This window comes from Peromyscus maniculatus, chromosome 6, assembly GCF_049852395.1.
Source record: "Peromyscus maniculatus bairdii isolate BWxNUB_F1_BW_parent chromosome 6, HU_Pman_BW_mat_3.1, whole genome shotgun sequence".
NCBI classification, from domain to species: domain Eukaryota; kingdom Metazoa; phylum Chordata; class Mammalia; order Rodentia; family Cricetidae; genus Peromyscus; species Peromyscus maniculatus.
This window is the reverse complement of record NC_134857.1, coordinates 4,081,244-4,104,297: the sequence shown is the minus strand read 5'-3', so window position 1 is coordinate 4,104,297 and position 23,054 is coordinate 4,081,244. Positions and strand designations below refer to the sequence as shown.

General features: G+C 39.0%; 2 pseudogenes; one reads left to right on the top strand and one right to left on the bottom strand.

The window, feature by feature from the left end:
* Positions 1 to 12,439: 12,439 nt before the first annotated feature.
* LOC102906969 (large ribosomal subunit protein eL21 pseudogene) lies at positions 12,440 to 12,957 on the top strand (annotated as a pseudogene).
* A 7,108-nt stretch (positions 12,958 to 20,065) lies between these two features.
* Positions 20,066 to 20,867, bottom strand: LOC102908387 (solute carrier family 35 member B1 pseudogene; annotated as a pseudogene).
* Positions 20,868 to 23,054: the final 2,187 nt, after the last annotated feature.

Here is a 23,054-nt window from a genome sequence, read left to right as displayed (position 1 = left end):
ATAGTACCTAATTATAACAATTCTCAGCCAGTCAAGAGATATTAATGGAAGGTCCTCCCACAGGGAATATTAAACAGCACTACCTTGTACCAATACGTTGTGCAAAAACCATTGTAGATAATTTGTGTAAAGTTTCCACAATCCATAATTTATCACTATATGGATAATATCCCATTAGCTGATCCAAAGTTAGACACATTAGAAAGCATGTTTGAAGAAGTAAAAGAAAGTTTTGCCTCACTGGGGACTGCAAATTGCTCCTGAAAAAATACAAAGAGGAGATTCTATTAGTTACTTAGGATATAAGATAGAGCTACAAAAATTAGACCCCAAAAGGTACAACTAAGGAGAGATTGATTGAAGACTCTTAATGATTTTCAAGTTGTTAGGAAGCATTTCCAACTTACTGGGTCATGGGAATACCCAAAGATGGACTACAAAATTTGGCTAATACTCTAGAAGGGGACAAAGAGTTAAATAGTCCAAGAGAATTATCAGCTGAAGCTGAGAAGGGATTGGCTCTAGTAGAAAAGACAATTCGAGAAGCATATGTGGATCATATGGATACAGAACTTAAATGCATTCTTGTTATATTCCCCTCCAGACATTCCCCACAGGTATTTTGATGCAGAGGGAAGATACTATATTGGAATGGATATTCCTACCATGTAAACCAAATAAGAAATTAAAGAGTTATATAGAAAAGATCTCTGATTTGATTCAAAAAGGTAAATTAAGACTTTGCCAGTTGACAGGAATGGACCCAGCAGAAATTGTAGTACCTTTAACTAATGAGGAAATTTCATTACTATGAAAAAATAATGGAATACTGGCAGAGAGCCTGCAGTAACTTTTTGGGGGAGATTAACAACCACTATCCCAAAAGCAAGAGAATAGAATTCATAAAGAAGACTGAATGGGTCTTTCCTCACATTGTACAACAAAAGCCAATTTCTGGAGTCCTCACATACTATACGGATGCACATAAATCAGGGAAAGCAGGATATAAATCAGGAGACTTAAGTAAAGTGGTACAAAGTCCACATACCTCTGTACAAAAGGCAGAACTGTATGCTATTCTTATGGTACTGATGGACTTCACAGAATCCCTCAATATAGTCACTGACTATCAATATGCAGAGAGAGTTTTTTTACATATTGAAACTGCTGAATTTATTCCTGATAATACAGAATTAACTTCATTATTCATACAATTGCAGGAAATCATCAGAAAAAGGGAACATCCTATATATATATATATAACACATATCAGATCCCATACAGGTCTGCCAGGACCTCTAGCACAAGGTAATGATGAGATTGTTCAGTTACTAATAGGTAATGTGCTAGAGGCCTCAGAATTTCATAAGAAATACCATGTAAATAGCAAAGGTTTAAAGAAGGATTTCTCCATCACTTGGCAACAAGCTAAGAATATTGTGAAAAAATGTCCTACTTATTCCATCTATAACCACGCTCCATTACCTGCAAGGAACAATCCAAAAGGTATACAAAGAAATGAAATTTGGCAGATGGATGTGTTTCATTTTGCAAAATTTGGAAGATTAAAATATGTATACCATACCATTGACACCTATTCAGGATTTCAGTGGACAACTCCTATGAGTTCTGAAAAGGCTGATTCTGTGATTACACATGTATTAGAAGTTATGGCCATCATGGGAATACCTATACAAATTAAGACACACAATGCCCCAGCACATGTCTCCAATAAAATGAGACAGTTCTTTGCTTATTACAATATAGAGCATGTTGCAGGTATACCACACAATCTCACAGGCCAAGCAGTCATAGAAAGATCCAATTGAACTTTAAAGGATATGCTAAATAAACAGCAACAGGTAACAATGACTCCTAGAAATAGATTGCATAGTGCTTTATTAACCTTGAGTTTTCTCAATGCTGATGAGAAAGGAACAACAGCTGTGGAGAGACAATGGATGACAGACAAACCTCCTGAGCTAAACCAACCAGTTTATTTCAAGGTTGTGCTGACCTCAGAATGGAAACCTGGATATGTTCTACGTTGGGGAAGGGGTTTTGCTTTTGTTTCTGCAGGAGAAGAAAAGCTATGGATACCAACAAAGTTAATAAAAATTAATTAAAATTCGATTCAAACAGGAGAAACCCCTTGATGAGGAGAAGTAAAAGATCATCCACCATTGTGACATCTCTACAAGTTGTAAGTAAAATTTAAAAATCAAAGTTTGGGGTAGGGTTCTGTTTTTGTCTTTCCAGGATAATGGAAATATCCATTTTCCAGAAATCATAAGGCCTTGGATATCCGGATCTTTACAGTAGAAAGAAAGAATCTATTGGTACCAATCTACTCCGGGTAAAATCTCACTGTCTAACATCTGTATCTCTATCAATCTAGAAAAGTTGTGGTTCCAATTCAATTATAAACCAAGCTGGCTTTGGATTTGGAATTGGCTCACTCCTTCTCTAAACCCAACCATATTGCTAAAAGAAAAGGTTGACAGATTCTTCAGTCCCATATCAGAAGAGCCCTCTGGTGTGGGACAGAATGAAACCAATAAAAAGGGACCATTGTCTTCAAGATTCTAATTCTCTCCATGCTTACTCTTGATTTCTCGAAATCCTTTCTTACATCTTATGTCTTCTTTTAATCCAAATTTTCATTTTGATAAAAAATAAGTTTTTCCAATAGCAATCTCTGAAGTCTCCAGAAGGAAGATGTGGCCCCAACAACAACAACTCTACCCAATCCAGAATGATGCCATGGTAATCATCATCATACTACACGTCTTGCTAGAATTTCAGACAATTTTACCCATTACTCTTAGACTTGCTGCAGAACCTACAGTTAGTTTAACTGAGATTTAACTATCTGAGCTTTCTCACAATACCCAACAGAGATACCATCACCCCCTAAACAGCAGGAAGCAATTCTAAGAAAATGACACCCCTTCTCCCTAAGGTTTCATATTTCTCAGGGTTATGGATGATGGTTATAGGCTTGGGGGGTGGAAGTAAATATTAAACTCAGTATTTTCCTTAAAAAAAAGTGTCTCAAAAAAAGGGAAAAGAATAAATGGAATGGATAGGTATAAGATATTATGGTAGATTATTGTATATACTTGTAAACAAATTTAGTAATATAGCAGCCTTAGGTAATTTGCACTGTTAAGGATTCTTATATGTTGATACAAATGTAAACTATTTTTATATTCCTGTTTAAGATAATTTGTATATTGATACAAATACAGAACTATATTTTTATAATGTACATATATTTCTACTCTTATTTGAAATATTTGTATATTGATACAAATGTAAATTTATATCTGTCATACTGTATGTATGTTCTACTTCTGTTTAGGATATTCTGTATATCGATATATATTTAAGATTATTGTCATATTGCATATCACACTATACATTCCTACCTCTGTTATAAATATCTTGTGTATTGTCACAATTTTTAAGTCATTGTCCTTGACCTTCCTTTTGCATATAGACTGTTTACCTTGTTTACATGAAGCCTTAGTCCTTAGGTTATTTCAGTAGATAAGACTTACAGATTTATAGCCACCTATGCTTGTCATCTCTATAGTTATGTTAGTTAGGTTATCCAGATTTACAGATACATAGGTCAGATGGACAGGTAATCTTCAAACACTTCATAGACCTAGAGAATACGGCATTTAAATAACTTAGAATTCTGTTGACATGAGACACAATTGCTCCCGGCAGCACCAATTTGATCCCTAGAGAATGTTGGGCTTCTAAGACATTTCCATTTGGAAGTTTGTCATTTTGGCACAAAATGGCCTATTGGGCAAAGAACTGCCCTTGCCTCAACTGCTGACAATACAAGTACTGTCCTTCTGGACAAGCAGGACACAAGGAAAAGTGACTTCTGAACAGGGTAAGTTGGTCTTTCAGAATTCCTGCTTCTGAAAATGGTCTGTCAGATACTCTAGGCCTGTAGCCAATTTGAATGCACCATCAATGCTGAGAAACATTAGGTGACTGTCCAGGCTGCCAGTTGTCTCTGTCTACTCTGGCAAGATTCCCGAAAGTTGCTTGCATCCATCTTCCATTTCTCAGGTACCATTACATTCCTTCTCTAGTCTTTGATGGGATTGAAGACTAGCGGTTATAGTAACAAATATATATATATATATATATATATATATATATATATATATATATATATATATTCTTCAATAGAACATATTAACTATTAGATTCAGATTCTTTAGGATAGGACATCTTTTAGAATGATTTTTGTAACATGCCATTTACCTATGCTCTATACTTCTCTGGATTTTAGTATGTGTTTCTTGCTTAATATTGTTTGCATTGGTTGTAGTTCCATCTTATCTAGGTCATTAACCCTCTTTACCCCTGGACAATATTTGATAACCTGTCCTTGTATATAGTCTTGTATTAGGTTAGAACCTTCTTATTTAGACAAAAGGGGGAAATGTAGTGGGTAGCCATTCCAACCTTGATCTGGAAGTTCCAACCCTCATTGAGGCTTTGGTAACTGTCACACCTACAAGGCAGGGCCAAGAGAGGACCCTGAAGACCAGAGATCTGGATATGCCATCTCTCTTGGTTCCTGGACCGCGGATGCTGGAGCTAGACTGAATAGAGCTCACCAGAGAACACTGCCGGACTGTGCAACGTCTTCCCCAGACCCTGCAACCTACCTATCCCTTCATTTGTAAGTTACGCCACTAAATAAACCTCCCTTTTAACTACGTGGAGTGGCCTTAATAATTTCACCAATAAAACCCAGCTGTTTAAGGAAAGTAAAGTGCTTGGAGAAAGGGCACTACACCCCCACGACATGAGTGCAGGCTTCTCAAGAGAGAATCACAGTGAAGTTTCTCAACAGTGGCCAAATATATAGTTTTGGTGAATTCTGAGATTACATTGTTCAAAGTGTTTCTAAAGAACTTTTTTTTTTTTTTATAAATGAGACCACAGGGTGGCTCCTGAGATGCACTGGGCAGGACTCCAAGCCAGTGAGATAAGACCATAAGGGTAAAAAGAAGCCCTTAGTAAGTGAGATTCTCAGTGAATGTGTGTTGTTAATGTGAACTTACCATGTCAAAGACTGCAGAGCCTCAGACCTGTGGAGTAATGGCAAAAGTGAAGCCCAAAGGCATGGTAGAACCTTCCCCTTGTCCAAGTAAATATGATGACGTGTGTGCAGAAAATGTCCACCATAGTGTTCTCTCCCTAGGTATTGGTGGTCTGAAGACTGCTCCCCTGCAGAGACTGTTCCTACCAGGATTAGCCAAACCTGCCTTGATGATCCAGCTTTATACCGTACATGCTGCCTCATTGTTCATCTGCATAGATCCCAACCTGTATCTCTTTGTCCAGCTGTAGGCAATAACCTCACCTCTCTGCTAACTCTGTGTAAGAAACACACTGAGTTTCCAGAATGCCATGGTTTCTCCATTCAAGAGCCCACATAATGGGTCTTCTGTTGGGTATCTGTCTTTCTGTCTTTTCCTCATTCCCTCACCATCCCAGCCAGGTTCATTCCTGGAGCCATGGATGTGGCACTTATTATACTGGGTTACAAGAAAGTTAAGACACACAGTTTTCACTGAAAATAAGATTCTTAACTGTGTTTATAGGATTCTCAGAAAGCTACAAATCTAAGTTGAGACAGAGGCAAGGTCAAGCTAAATGGTCATGAAGGCTTGGACCTTAAACATGATTTACACATATTTTAACATTTGTATTTGAAAGGTTTCCATATAAAAAGAATATTGTCTCTATATAGACAAACTTTACAAATGACCTTTGTTAGTTGTACGAAAGTTCCTGACTCTTAGCTGAAGAGAGACTTTAACAGAGACTGTGCCCGTGTTGAGTCCTGCTTCAGCAAAAGCATCCTTGATGTGTAGCTCTAACCCACTTTCTCCCATTAGACATCTCAGTCAAACTTACTAGATCAACTTCCTTGACTGGAAATGGGATAATGAAATCTCAGGTTCCCAGAAAGCTCTAATAAGACACATGTGGAGAAGACAAGGTCAATAGTCTGTCCTTACATACAGGTCAAATGTCTGAACTTACATTCAGAATACATTGGTCTCTCTCCTAAGAATCAATAAAGAGAGACTTAAAGTGAGATGCTGGGCTCAAACGCAGAAGTTGCACACAGATAGTAAGTACTCTGCCACTAAATTATAACTCTAGCCCCATTTTCTTTTTCTTCAGTGAGAAAAAGACTTGAATAAACCCTTCTTGGGAAACGGCCACAAAGGCTGTCATAAGCATGTGAGAAGATACTCAACAGTTTTCTCTGTGAGCAATGCTCAGAAACTAAAGTGTGATGATACTACCTCCCAGGGTAACATCTTTTGTTTTAATTACAAAGGATATAGATAAGATATAAAGCAATTAGAATGGGAATGTACCAGAATACAACTAGTTTGTGAGGCTGTTTGGGAACACCTACTAAAGATGAACATATGTATATGGCCATTTCATTCTTAGGTATATGCTCAACAAAGTGAATGCATTTGTGAACCAAGCAGCATAAAGTGATGCTCACAGCTGAAGTGCTTGCCTTATGCTCTACTCATGTGTCTCAGTGTTATTTCTGGAGCTGTGATAAAGATATCCTGATGAAAGCAATTTAAGGGAGAAATTGTTTATGTTAGCTCACAATTCCAAGTTATATTTCATCATGGCTAAGAAGTCGTGGCAGGAACTTGAAGCAACTAGTCACAGCACAATCGTGACCAGAGAGAACACATACATGCTTTCGCTCAGCTTACTTGTTCCACTTTTACTCAGTCTGGAATCCCAACCCGTGGAATGGTGCCACCCACTTTTATATTGGATCTTACATCAATTAATGTAATCAAGACAAATCCCCATAGCCATGCCCACCGAAATCAGCGGGTAAGGCTCCGTTGATGAAGTTCTCACACACTCTGGTTGCAGGACAAAAGGAATCTAACTGAGCTGGCAGCTTTCTCCCTGTTGACTAATTCACAGTGCCTGAAGGGACAATGTTAATTCTTTAACCAACAAGAGAAAAAAACCTAGCAAGTCTAGGCCCTGGGCAGCATCAAGTTTATCAAGATTTTGTTGTTCTTAACTAAGAATTCTGGTCCTCATCCATTGCATCTTTGTTTTTTTCTGTCCACATGGAACCTAAAGAAAACTCTCAGCTCTCTCTGAAGCTGTTCTACTGCATGAGCTGAATTCTAGTCGTCACAATCTACCTGTCACTCCCTGCTTCTCTGGCGTGACCAGTTCCTGTGATTAGCAGATAAATACCTCAAACAATGGGTCTGTTCAGTTGGCCCTCTCTCCTCAGAGTCCCTCACTTCTTTACATAGTCCAGTTAAAGAAAAGAGAGCCAACCCATATTTTTCAGACAGCTTTACAGAAGGTGAAATACAGAAACAGGATCTAGAAAAGGCTTACTTCTCCATTTCACATTCTGTTTCTTTTATCTTAACTATTCCTAAGTAGGCATATCTTCAACTAATGTAAAAATTAATAACTCTGAAGGCAAAATCCATTAAAATCCATCTTTTTTTTTGTTTTGTTTTGTTTTTCGAGACAGGGTTTCTCTGTGTAGCTTTGCGCCTTTCCTGGAACTCACTTGGTAGCCCAGGCTGGCCTCGAACTCACAGAGATCCTCCTGCCTCTGCCTCTCGAGTGCTGGGATTAAAGGCGTGCACCACCACCGCCCGGCTGACAGCCACTTTTAATATGAGAAACCAAATGAAACAGACTGGAGGCTCAGAGAGAATTCTACTTCCTGTCTGGGGCTGGTTGCTTCTGTGGCCTGGAGAACACAGCATGGTAGGTATTGTTTCTCTGTGAGGCTGCATAACAACTGTGCACACCTGTGTAGTAAGTGTCCTGGTTCTGGGGTGGTCAGGTACAGGAAGTCACCTAGCATCTTATCCATCAGCTAGTCAAGGTAAGACTGGCAGGAAAGGCAGACACTGGGTAAAGTCATTCACCCAAAGGCAAGAGCTGACAGACATTCATCCATTCTGAAAGTCCCCAAACAAGCAGCTGGAGTCATGAGTGTATGTATTTGTTATAAATAATTCTTTCTAGACAAGATACCTCCAAGAAAACTGCATAAGTATCATTAGTTACTGTGTTATGTAACCAACCCTCAGGCGACAAGGAGTTTCTGGGAAACTAAATCTTATTAAATGCTGTTCACACTAATCTTCAAGATAAGGGGTATTGTTTAATCTGAACAAAGCATACTAATGTATTCTGGGTGGTAAATTGTATTAATGGATGGTGGCACTGTGGTCTTAGGGGACAACTGATAACAAGTTGTTTATGTAAGTTACACAGCACTAGAGCTTGCATACTTATCTACCAAATGCTAATAGAGACTTTCTTCTCACAGGTCATTCTGTGAGTTCAGGCCTCCTAGGCTTTGTATATCCTGTACTCTTTCATGAAATGTCCCTCCTGATCTTTTCCCTAACACACGGTAGATAGTCCTTCATACATCATTGGGATAATCACTTCCTCCCAAAGACTCCTAGCCTCTACAATGACTGCAAATCTATCCACCTCACCTCCATTAGAATCTGCATATTGATTTATAGCACTTGTCTCATCAAATCATTATTTCCCTGGTTTATTTTTCAGCCTTCTGTATCAGATCATTACTTAGGCAAGGATAAGCACCTGCCTACCTTGATAATCCCAGTGCTTTCTACAATGTCTGTCACATAGAAATAATACAGTTTTAAATAAATGAATTCACAAGAGAAAATAGGAGGTACACAAACAGCTTTGGAGGTAATGAGGCTTTTCTCCATTGCTCTATAATGTTGGATACAATCCATTTTACTCCTGAAAACCCACAAAATGCAGAATACTCAGAATGAACCTCAATGTAACTATGGGCTTGGAGAGACATGATGTGATGCATCAGTGTTTCTGTCAATATAACTAGGTGAAGGGAGAGCTACAGGAACCATGTTTTCTTCAAGTCTAAAACTGATCCAAATTATTGTCTATCGAAGAAAACAAATAAGTGTAGTTGAATGTCATTGTGTATGCCTGACCTTAAAGAGGTTTGAAAACAGTTCCCCAGGAATAGAGACCACAGTCTTTTGACAAAAGTACATAAAAGAAGCCTTGAAAATTAGTAATGTTGTTTAACTCTGCTTTTTGTATATAAAAATGAAGAAATGCAAGGTATTCTCTCACTATCACATGGATGAAAGTCAAGCATGGCATATGAGTGCCTCATTCCTGAATTTCTCCTTGAACCAATGACACAGGCCAGTTGAAATGGACAAGCATAGAGCAAGCCTGTGGCCCAAGGCACACCAGAGTCTGAAGACTGAAAGTCAGGTTGGACTCAAGGGTCTGATTCTATTACAGATGAATATGGATGAACTCAAATAGTCCATATCAAACTATTCTCTGGGGATTCTCCAGAGCCTTGCCCCAAAATGACTTTATAATCACAACCAATCTTTGTGAATATTAAATGGAAGAATAAAATAAAACTGCTAATGAATCAAATGAAACAAAGCATGAGAAAGGAAATCACAGGCATTACCATGATTAAACATATCTCTTGGCATAACATAGTATCTGCCCTAAGCTGGAAAGTATAGTTAGCAATATATCATTTAATCGGGCTCTGTACATTATGATTTAAGAAAAATGATAAAAACGATCAATTTTGATAAATATTCCTTTTACTAAGAAATAATTTTACAAGCCTCAAAATACACAAAAAAATTATATATATACACTTACATAAATATATATATAATTTACAGTTTAGTAAAATGTCACACTTGGATTTGTAACCTTGGGGAAATTTTTAGTGTATTTAGCATAAACACCATCTGTTCAACTCAGTATTTTTGCTTCTTAAAAAAAAAAAAACCCTGTTAAATATCATCAATGCATCTGAAAACGTAAATGAAATTTAGAATTCTAATAAAAATAGAATTTACCAAAATTTAATTTTTAAATAACCCCTATGAAGAGACATGAAGCCATTAAAGAATGAAGTCAGTAGTCTTCCCTCAAGGGAAATAACAGACCCACACGATTTCATAGACAGTCAATGACTAGGAATTCTAATTTATATAAACTTTCAATTTATAACAGAAGAATTCTGACAGAAACAAAGTAAGGATAATAAAGCAAATGGAATATCATCAAAGCTATGAACACAGGTATGAAGATACTAAACAGACACTCAGAAGGCAAATCCAGCCAACTGCCTATCTGCAAGTCAGGATTACATAGAAATGCACTGAGAATTTAGCAGTTGAAAAATCTACTGTGCTATTTACCACATTAGCAAAATGAAGAAGATGGGTTATGTAATTGTTTCTGAGGATATAAGGAAGCATTCAATGTAATAACAATATTTGTGGTGGTATTTTGTTGTACTCTAATAAAACTTGCCTGAAAATCAAAGGACACAGCCAGCCACAGGGTTAAACATAGAGGTCAGGCAGTGGTGGCACACACCTTTAATCCTAACATTCAGGAGACAGAAATCCATCTGGATCTCTGTGAGTTCAAGGCCACACTGGGCTACATGAGATTAATCCAGTCTAGAAGAGAAACAGCCAGGTAGTGGCGACACACACCTTTAATCTCAGTATTTGGGAAACACATTGGAAATATGCCATTAATCCCAGCACTAGGAAGGTTGAGACAGGAAATGAAATGGCTGGGTGGAAAAAGGCATATAAAGCATGAGGAGACAGGAACTAGACACCCTTTTGGGTGAGGACTCAGAGTATTTGTGGAGCTGGCGAGGTGAGAAGTGGCTGTGGTTTGTTACTTTGTCTCTCTGATCTTTTAGCATTTACCCCAATATCTCGCTATGGATTTTTATTACAGGACCATTAGGATCTATGCAAAAAACATTATATGTCTGATGACTTTTATTTCCTAGGAAAAGATGTCATCAACATTACAAACATATCTTACAAAATCCTGAAACAAATCTCACACATGATGTGTCTTAGTTAGGGTTCCTATTGCTGCCATGAAACACCATGACCAAAAAGCAAGTTGGGGAGAAAAGGGTTTATTTGTCTTGTACTTCCACATCACTGTTCATCATCAATGGAAGTCAGGACAGGAACTCAATGAGGCAGGAACCTTGAAGCAGGAGCTGATGCAGATGCCATGGAGAGGTGCTGCTTACTGGCTTGCTCCTCATGGCTTCTCAGCCTGGTTTCTTATAGAACCCAGGACCACCAGGCCAGGGTTGGTCCCACTCACCATGGGTTGGGTCCTCCCACATCAATCACTAATTAAGAAAATGCCTGCAGCCAGATCTTATGTGGGTGTTTTCTCAGTTGAGGTTCCCTCCCTTCAGACAACTCTAGCTTGTGTCAAGATGTAAAAAAAGTAGCTGGCAAAAGGTTATAAAACATTAAAATTATGACCTACCATTTAGAAACAACCCTAAGGGACACTGCATCATCTGTTTTGTCTCATCTTCCTATAGAGGTACTAGCCAGCAAGGTATAGAAAATAAGCAAAATATCAGAATTGGGAAGATGAAATTAAAACTGCCATTACTGGAAAGATACAGTTGCTACACAGGAAATATTATGTAAACACTAAATGGTTGATGACTGAAGGAGATGAAGAATGAGACTAGAACCTTGAGACCGAAGGGTAGTGTGTGAAAGATAGGAGTAGAATGGAAGTGTGAGATGCTGAAGGGTGTGACTAATTCAACTTCCTAAGGTTTTCAAATTATTTAAATAAATAAAAGTTCGGCAATGAGATCAATTTCAAATATTAACTGTGTTTCCTATACTAATAATAGAAAGATAGTCCATTTAATGCATAAATAAATATTATTTAGAAAAACAATGGAAGAATATACAACTATATACATATACTTGTAAAGCATTTGTAGAAAATACACACCTTTATTGAAATACATTAAAGAAGAGCTAATGACAAGGTAACATCACATTCAATGGTAGGACACCATCACAAGAATATTAATTCTGCCCATGTTAATGAATAAATTAAGATCTTAATAAAAATTACACAAATATTATTCTTGGAAAATAAATTTACTTTAAAATTTATACTTATGTATGAAATGTCAAACAGGAATAGGTAAGACATACTCACAAGGAAGAAATATAAATAGAAAATGAGGGGAATTTATTTTCTCATATCCAAAATTTATTATAAGTTTTTAGTACTTACTACAGCCTGAATTTATGATAAAAATGATATAGAAGCCATTGACTGGAACAGAAAATCCAAAACCAGAAACACATTACATGACATCTCTATGGTACAGTTGGCACCATAGGTTACTAAGAGGTTGGATTATTTGATTGAAGATGATGGGTCAACAAGAAACTCATTCTACCTTTTGGCTGTGGCAACCATCTTCCAGTAACTCGCCAAAATGACAAACACAAAGGGAAAGAGGAGGGGGACCAGCTATATGTTCTTCAGGCCTTTTAGGAAACATGGAGTTGTTCCTTTGGCCACTTACATGCAAATCTACAAGAAAGGTGATATTGTAGACATCAAGGGAATGGGCACTATTCAAAAAGGAATGCCTCATAAGTGTTACCATGGCAAAACCGGAAGAGTCTACAGTGTCACCCAGCATGCCGTGGGCATCATTGTGAACAAGCAAGTTAAGAGCAAGATTCTTGCCAAGAGAATTAACGTACAGATTGAGCACATCAAGCACTCTAAGAGCTGAGACAGCTTCCTGAAGTGGGTGAAGGAGAACAACCAGAAGAAAAAGGAAGCGAAGGAGAAGGGCACCTGGGTTCAGCTGAAGAGCCAGCCCGCCCCACCCAGAGAAGCACACTTTGTGAGGACTAACAGGAAGGAGCCTGAGCTGCTGGAGCCCATTCCATAAGAACCCATGGCCTAATGTACAAAAGGAAATAGAAGACCTGGACTGTAAAAGGCTTTTCTTAAAAAAACAAAACAAAACAAAAAAACCTCATTCCAGATGTGGAAAATAAAGTGTGGACTTCATACACATGGAATAAAACTCATTTCCAGATGGAATTATTTCTAAAGAACAAAACTGAAAGCTTTAGGAAAATTAGATGATTTTTTTAAACCTTGGAGGAAAGAAATTCTTAAAATATGAAATGCCTACCAAAAATCAATACTGAATGTGACTATATTAAAAATCAACATTTAAGGAAAAATAATGTAATTAAGGCAATGTACAAAGAATGCCAAGAATAAGCCACAGACAATTTCTGAAACAAACCTTACCCAGAAAGATAGAAACCTAATGGTGATGGGTGGAAGAACCAAAGAAACTTTTTAGACATAAGAAACACAAATGTGCTGGGCGGTGGTGGCGCACGCCTTCAATCCCAACACTTGGGAGGCAGAGCCCGGTGGATCTCTGTGAGTTCGAGGCCAGCCTGGTCTACCAAGTGAGCTCCAGGAAAGGCGCAAAACTACACAGAGAAACCCTGTCTCGAAAAACCAAAAAAAAAAAAAAAAAGAAAGAAAGAAACACAAATGCTTCATAAACATCAAGCCATTTTTTTATTTCATTAGTAATCAGGAAAGTGAAAATTACATTTATCATATTAGCAAAATTTCAGGCATTTGCTAGTCAACAGTACTTCTCATTTCCTTTCTGAGTTGAGGGATTCCCCCCTTTTCTTGGTTAATTGCTCTAGTTGTGGCTTCCTGTAATGACCAGAAATGGCAAGGGTGTCTGTCATTGTCTTGAGGTGGGTTCCAGCCCAGACTGGGTGCTGTAACCACTCAAGACACAGGGTAGACAAAGGGAGACATCTTCACAGCTCCACCACCTCTGATTCCCCAAGATTTTCACTTACCTACAGAGTACATTTCTCAAAATATTACCAATTCATAAGTTTGAAAATATTTCTAAATGAAAGGCCAATAGTTAACTTCAGTAATGAGGAACTTTGTTTGCAAGGAATTTCCAGTCGCTGGAACTTGTCAGTTACTATAATTTTTAGCAAAACTCGCCCTCTGTACCATTTTACATTCCATCTGCCCTTGTCTTGTAGGGTCCACTGGTTGCATGGAGCTGTGCATTCCACTTCAGTATGCATCTTGGGCTCTGCCCTGGGTTTCTGGATCTTTCCCTTCCCATTCTCACTATCTTCTATTAAAACAACCCCCTACATCTCACATACAGAAGACCTTCTCTTAACTGATAACTCCAGAGAGAGGAAGTTACACTTCTTGGTGGCAAAAAAAAAAGCATATCCCCTTTAAAATAGCATCAATTGGGGTTTGCGAGGCAGTTCAGTGGTTAAGAGCACAGGATGATCTTCAAGGGAACCTAGGTTCAATTCCCATCACTCACGTGGCAGCTGGCAAACATATTTAACTCGAGTCCTAGGGCATCCAATGCCCTCTTCTGACCTCTGGGAACACTGCACATGTGTGGTGCAGACATATACATGCAAGCAAAACACTTATACATATAAAATTTTAAAAACTTTTAATGAAATTAACTATCAAGGGAAGAGACTAATAGAAAAATAATGAGAAGTAATGTGGTTAAAACAGGCCTTTCGCCCTTTTGCAAATCACACCTTTGTACCTATCTACTCTCCCTCTACCAAAGTTTGTCTTTGCAGAACAGTAAGCAGGTGTCTAGAAGAAAAACACAATAGATACTTTAAAAAAAAAGCATCTCTCAAGGACCTAGCACTGACAGGATATTAATATAATGGTCATTACACAAGAAAGAGCAATCGTAACAAGTCTTGTTACATCAAAGAAAGAAGATAAAGGCAGTTAACACAGGAACTGAGCTGCTCTCCAAGAGCCACTCTGTCACAGCAAAAGAGCCGCTTCCTTACCCTGGTTGTCACCTCGCAGGTAGACTACGAAAGTTTTCGTTCTCTCCATTTGCCTGTCACCTCAGAAGTGTCCAAGGCAAAACAAAATGAATATGTCCCCTGATGGCTCAAACCAAGCCTAAACCACATGCATGTATGTGTATGTTTGTGTGTGCATCCGGTTTTGTGTGTGTGTGTGTGTGTGTGTGTGTGTGTGTGTGTGTATTTGGTTGTGTGTGTGTGTGTGTGCATCTGGTTGTGTGTGTGTGCATCATCTGGTTGTGTATATGTGTGCATCCAGTTGTGTGTGGGGGCGGTGTGTGTTTGCAGGGGCTGGATCAGGGAGATAGCAGTCTCTACTTGCATGCAGCTCATGTTGGGGACAGCTGTACAACTGCAGGAAAGAAGCACAGATCTTACACTGCCCTCTCTTCCTCTCAGCTGCACCTCATTACTCAACAGGGAGACCTCTTGGCAGTGACTGTGCTTTTTGCCTTTCTTCAATAAGGCACAGCTCTGGGGTTCCAAAACTCAGCGCCTCCTTTCAGATGCATGAGCTGGTCAACTTTGTGTTGTGTCAAGAGAGAACAGCTTCGTCTCTTCACTTTGGCTTTTATGAGCTAAAGCTGGAAATAATGTTCTACTTGATTTCTCTTCATGACATTTTCCTACCACTTTTCAGATCAATAAAACAGGATGAAGTTGACAATTTTCTTCTAAGAATTTATATCAAGGATGCTGTTAGGAATGTCCCCATCCTAAGGCAAACTTTCATCTTTGTGCCTGCTCACTGTACTTGGGCTGCTCATTCAATAATTCACTCAGCAGAAGATAGTAACAGACCGTCTGCCACCACCATGCCCTGGGTGAGGGCCAAGTCTATGCTTCTCCTTCAGTGCTCAAGAAATGGTTCAGTCTTTCATTTACCTCCTTCCTATGTCTATTTTTAACCTTTATTGTTTTTTAAGTCAATTTCCTATCAATGCTTCCTTCATCACAAGCAAAGAGAAAGTTACTTTACTGGGATTTTCATCCTAGAAACCCTTACATATTCATATGTGTTGTGGAATATTATTTTAACTGGGCAAAGATGTATTATATGTGTTTATCCTGTGGAATATTACTTTAACTATGTAAAGGTATGTTACATTTCTTTATCTGCATTTGTTTAACGATATAAGGATGTGTGTATAATTATGTAAAGATGTGTTGTATTTGTTTCACATTGCCTGCCTAAGGTATCTTATTGGTCTAATAAAGAGCTGAAAGGCCAATAGCTAAGCCGAGAAAGGATAGGTGGGGCTGTCATGTAGGGAGAATAAATAGGAAGAGAAATCTAGGCTCAAGAGAGAAGAAAGGAGGAAAGAAAAGAGGAGAGAAAGAGAGGGACATGCCCAGAGACAGAAGCCAGACAGCAGCCAGGCAGAAGACATGAGAAGCAGTGTAAAGTAAGATATGCAAAAAGAAAGAAAAACGCTCTGAGACAAAAGGTAGATAAAGAGAAACAGGTTCATTTAAGTTAAAAGAGCTGGCCAGAAATGAGCCTAAGCTAGGCCAGGCATTCATAACAATAAGAAGACTCTGTGTCATGATTCATGAGCTGGTTGGTGGCCCAAAAGAAAAAGCCTGGTGCACATATGTGAGAATATCTAGGGTTCCCCAACCACGATGCCTCAGCAGCAACACTACAATTCTCAGATTGAATTTTGAAGTTGAACCAAGAGTAACATTATACAATAATCTATCGGACAAAGAATGAAAGTACAGTATTTCTATGTAGCTGCAAAATTCCTTGGGTATGAACAAGAGATTAAACACTACGTGACTATTTTTAGGATTGCTACCCTCAAGACTGAGGCCAACACTAGCAGTTCAGTCCCCTAGCCAGGTAGACCTTGCCACATCTACTGGAGTGACCGATCTCCAGCTATCCTGTGCCTGGGCTTCTTCTGCCCAGGGTCCATGCTCAGACATGGGAATGAAAAGCAGCAGCAGCTGTTCCAACAAATTCCCTGAGTAACATTTGCTAAATGGGTCCCAACCAGACAGAAGTGGTGGATCAGTCTCCAGGGACAGTTGACCACAAACTGGGTGCATAAAGCCACACACATCTCTCATGACTCTCAAGGCCAGAAGCCCCATCAGTTTCATGAAATTGGGGCACACGGAGGACTACACAATGGCTGGAGACTCCAGAGACATCTGTTCCTTGCTTCTAAGCTTCTGATGTTGAGGAGGGATACTCCTCTAGCTTACACTTCTTGTCTTGTAACCATGATACTCTGAACTTCTCGTTGTGGTCAAGTGGCCTTCTGCTTCCTTCTCATAAGGGGACATATTGTTAGTTACATTTTGAATGATCTGTTATCATAATACCCTTAATCTAGTACCTTCTGTAAAGGTTTGTTGTTGCCAAAAAAAAGTAAACACATAATATTTCCAGTCTCCAGGGAGTAGCACTTGGGCATCCTTGTGGAAGCATTGTTGAGCCATTCATGACAGGCAGATTGTAGATGCCATCATCAAAAGAACAAAATGGACAAAATTGGAAGATGAATGGCTATACGCAGGGTTATCTCTGTACAGTGAGATTTATTTAGCAGTGAAAAAGAAGGCATAGGAAACACATAGAAGAACTTGAGGTAAGTGTTAATGAGTAGAAAAAGTCAAGGTAAAAATGCTATTGTAGATGTAACCAACCATCTTATTAAATAAGAAACACAGAACCAATGCAAAGAAGAAATCCAAAAGATCAGAGCTAAGAGCCTTACCCACCTGCTGCAGCTAGCCTCTTCAGCCAAGAGACCTCTCCGAAAGAGAGCTGCTTCCTGTCTGTTTGTCTTTATATAGACTTTCTGTTCTGCCTTCTCATTGGTTGTAAACCCAACCACATGACTGCCTCATCACTGCCTGTATGTACAGCCCTCCAGGTCTTCTATGGTATTGAGATTAAAGAGTCTCCAATGTTGGCTGTATCCTTGATCACATAGAGATCTACCTAGCTCTGCCTACCAAGTGCTGAGATTAAAGGCGTGCGCCACGAATGCCCAGCTCTGCTATGGCTTGCTATTAGCTCTGACCTCCTGGCAACTTTATTTATTAACATACAAATAAAGTCACATTTCAGTACAATTAAAATATCACCATATTTCCCCTTTTCTATTTTAATAAAAAGAAAAAAGGAAAAAGGTTATAACTAACATAAGAAAAATTATATACAAAAGTACAATAACTATATACAATATATATAAGTAATAATTACCTAAACAATGTCTAGTGCGTTTGTATTTGACAAATTCAGAGAAAATAATTTTATTATTTATCCTATTTTGGTAAGTCCAAAATGTACCTAATTCACTTTCTATCCTAACTAGTCTTCAACTATAACTAACTAATCTCCAACTCCCTCAGAGTCCCAAGAAGGAAATAATATTACCTAACAAAAATAAAAACAGCAAGTGCATGCAAGCAACTTCCAAAAATTTGTGAGTTGACAGAAACAGCCAGCTGACTGGACAGTCACCTGAGATTTCTCCGCAGTGTTGGGGCATCATCTTCAGCCTATAGGCTTAGAGTATCTGACAGACTCATTTGTGAAGTAGGATTTACACAAGGTCAACAGTTCAACCTCACACTGGGTGAGAGCAGTCCATGTACCAGAAACACCTGAATTCCACTAGTGTCATGTCATGATTCAGGATTTTAAATTCTGGAAATTGTTGATGGTTTTTTAATTCAGCTGTCCATTCTTCTTGGCTGTATATATATGGCTTCATCTCAGCATCCCGTTCTTCTCCACATCCCTCTATTAAATGCCATTCTACTATTGAGAGGCGTGAGCTTAGTTACTCTTCAAGAATAACTGTTTCAGCTGCTGTTCCATTGCACATCAGAAGCCATCGTCCCACTGCCTGTTCAGTTGCCTTCGAAGAAGGCATTTCCGGATTGCGAAGGCCACTTCAGGGATGGTGCCATATTGTCCTGGCCTCAGAAGATGCCTTTTGATAAAACCATAACCACACTTGTTTTGGCAAGAATCAGTAGTCCTTTGTTTCATGTCCTGTCTGTCCTGTTTGTCAACAGTTGATTCGAGGATATTTTGTTGTCCAGTGGCTAACTTTTGCCACAATGAAAGTTAACTCCATATGCAGTTTTTTCAATGCCCATATTTTCTCTGAAGTAGATTGGTACTACCAGGAGACAACATGTCTCATAGTCATAACAAAAAAGAAAAAAATTTCTAAGTTATTAAAACATTTTAAATGCCATATTTCGTAGATCTCTGAAGGGTTTGAAGATGACCTGTCTATCTAAAATATATCTGCTCAATTTTTAAAACATATCTAATATGACTACAAGTTCTATTGTAATGTCTAACTACTAACTTTCATTTCTTTATATCCTAATAGTTGGTAATAATAACAATCAAGGATCAGAAAATTGCATTACATTGTTAAATGAATGGTATAAGTACAATTAGAAATGTACATATAGCATTTTCTAACAGTATCCATTTCAAATTTGTATATAATATAAAAGAATCCAATCCAATGTAAAGTATTTAAAACTAGTTATTGTCTTTTTCTTTTCTTTTTTCTTTTTTTAAACAAGAACCTTAAATCTAATCTCCTTTGCTTAGCCTTTTTCCTAACCCTTGACAACAACTTGTAACCAACCCCCCTAAACAATTAAAATTAAGTACAATTAAAATATTACCATATGCTATAATCCATATGATTCCAGTCATAGGAAATTCTGGAAAACCGAAACAAAATTCAGTAAGAGATCAGTGGCTGGCCAGGGTTGGGGAGGTGGGAAGAGTGGAGGGAGGCAGGGGTGATTTTTAGAAAAGTAGACTTCCCCTGGATGATCCTGTAATCACTTATGTGTATAATTACACATGCCAAAAACCCTGTGACATAAAGGGTGAACCCAGATATGAATACTTTTCCTTAGTTAATAATATTGTCACATAATATTTTTTGTTTTTTTTTCCAGTTTGCCTTTCTTCACTTTATTTGTGCTAGACTGTGCAAAACCAGACACTAGCAACCTTGTTGCTTTGTTTAGAATATTCCATCTTGCTTCCTTTGGTTTTATTTATTTATTTTTTCATAAAAAGGTTGGAACCCAGTCCCTTATCATGATTGAGTTCATTTTTCCAAGATGTCACCGTTGGAGATAATAATTTAAGTGTTTCTGGAGTGGAAGAAATCTCTCTCTTCCTAGTGGGAGGTCTTCTTTGGTCCTTTCCCAAACTTGCATCCAGACTGAGATCCAGGAATACCAGCTTGGTGCCCACCCACTGCATGGAGCTGATGGCATTGGCAAAGATCACAGAAGCCAAGATGGAGAAGAACTTTTGTGCTGTGGTGATTATGGAGCATGTCAGGGGACCAAAATACAAAACTGTCATGAAGATAAAGCTCTGACCCAGGGCACTGGTCGGGCCAAAGATCAGGATGTTATAGATGATGGTCGGTTACCTTTCAGCGAAGCTTAAGAACTCCCAGAGTTCCCTGGTGAACAGGATCCCTGGACCAAGCAGCAATGTGGACCAAAGGTTGATGTGGTTGGAACCTGTTTGGTAATGAGCCCACATATGGTCCTGAGAAAAACTTTTCAGTCCATCGAGGGTCAGAGATAAGAGCAGAAGTAGCTCTCCAAAGCCGACTGTGTGCTCTACTCCAACCATTTTCTTGGGCTTGTACATGAAAAGAGCTACACCAGCCACAATTAGCAACACACACAGGTACTTGGCCACTGGGTAATTTTTCTTCAGGAGGGTCGCCCCAAGGAGCATAACTGGGATTGGCTTGCAGGATTTACCAAGGACCTGAATTGGATAGTGGACAAACTCTAGTGCTGAGTTGCTGGAGACCATGGCACCCACATAGGAGACAGAGCAGGCAGCACAGAGCCAGGTCCAAGTACAATCCACCCTGGCAGTGTCAAAAAACTGGATCAAGATCTTGGCAAACATAGCATTGATCACGCACTGGATGAAAACCAAAGTTAAGGCAAAGGTGAACGGTGAACGTCTCCTGTTTGGGTCCTTCCCCATACTTTCCTCTTGTTAGCTTCTCCTGTAGGATCCCATAGTAGAAACAGCACACAAAGACACCTGTAGCAGGAATCTTAAAAGTTCTTATTAATAATATCAAACCTGAGGCCAGTTATTGGGGTGAAAGCTGGAAGATCAGAGAAGCAGAACAAGCCACAGCCACCTCACCTTGCCAATTCCTCAGATGATTCTGTTTCCTCAGACTGGATGCCTCTGAGTCCTCATCCAAATTAATCTCAGCTGAACTGCTGCTCCAAAGCCTGAAAGCTTAACCAGCTAAAAGCTTCTAGTTTCTGGTCTTCATGCCTTATATATCTTTCTGTTTTTGCCATCACTCCCTAGGATTAAAGGCTCACTTCTTGGGATTAAAGGCATGTGTCACCATGCCTGGCTGTTTCCAATGTGGCTTTGAACTCACAGAGATCCAGAGGGATTTCTACCTCTGGAATGCTAGGATTAAAGGTGTGAGTGCGACCATTTTCTAGCCTTTGTATCTAGTGGCTGTTCTGTCTCTGACCCCAGATAAGTTTATTAGGGCGCACAATATTTTGGGGAACACAATACCATCACAGACACCCAAGAAGCAGTGGCAGGCACAGCCGGTCAGGCACCAGGGATCTGCTAGTGGCTATGAGACACACGGACGGATGAGTGGCCAGAGACCCACTCAGAGCAGGTAGCAGTAGCGGTAGCGGCCCTGAAGGCGAAAGTTCCAGGCAGATATCACTGGCCAGAAGCAGGGAGCTGAGTGCGACTGCTGCCTGGTAGGACAGAGCAGCCACCTCCAGAACTGCCGGCTTACAGCTGCCGAAAGTGAAATGCCTCCCGCCCCAGTAGCAGCTTTCTAGGAGAGAAGGAAGGTCTTGAAACCTTGGTTCCGTTCCTATTGGCCAAGAGAGCCAGCCATATCAAGGTTAATGCCTCATCCCCTAGATTTTCCATTCAGGCAACACCGAAGTCACCTACAACCTGGAGCTTGGCAGGCCCCATATTTATGTATTATAGCTGCAACAAGTGAACTATACAGATTCTAAATGTTAATAGCAAGAAAATTGGAGTGTAAGGACAGAGCATATGGGAACTCAAAACTGCTTTAAGAAATAAAGTCCACGAGATTTTAAAAAGAGAATTCACATGCTGCTCAGTGATAATGAACTCAGATAAATTATCAAATTCAGACCCCAATACAACATCCAACTTGAGTCTTCCCTTGATTTTTATTTTAAATTTACAGCAGCCCCCCCCCCGTGTGTGTGTGTGTGTGTGTGTGTGTGTATGTGTGTGTATGTGTGTGTGTATGAGTGCATGCGCGCGCACACACACACACACATATGAGCACACACATATGAGTACATGTAAAGGTTAGAGGACACTTTGGGATGCCAATTCTCTCCTTGCACCAGATGAGTTCTGGGGATTGAACTTGGGTCACCAGGCTTAATGGCAAGCACCTTTACCCACTGAGCCATCTTGGTCTTTTCCCTGATTCTTATGGGACACTGTGGAAGGGGTACTTGTTATAAAATATCATAAAAACAGAGACAGGCTGTAACTAATCAAAACCTATAATCATTTATAGAACCACATAAGTAGTAAACAAACTGTCTTATAACTCTGATCTCATCTCTAAATAGTCACTGAGAATAAGCAATAAAACAGCATTTAAAATTTATCTTCTTTTTTCTCCTTATCCTATCTCTGGGAGGATATAAAATATGAGATGAGAAAAGGTCAAAGGAAGTTTTTTTTTTTAAGGATGAATAATAGTGGAGGAAATTGACTTGAGAAATCAAGAAATAATATCTTCATCCCCAAAATAAATTGTTCTTCAAAAGTCCATCTTGTTCAAATTTAATATCAGAGCTGAAGGAAAACACAAAACAAGACACCAACAACAAACACCTTAGTTCTCTGTTTGCAGATGGATGTCTAAACTGGAAAGCATACATCACAGCCTGGTTAATTCATGTCCACTGTCTGCTCACTGTGACAGCACCTAATCAGCATATAGGGAAAAAATTTTCAGAGACATAGAAAACAATTCTTAAAATTAAGATTTTTCTGTTCAATAAAACTTGATTAAATAGGATTTCTCATGAATAATTTGTCCTGGGAAATCTGTGCTACTTGTATTTCCACTAATATTTATT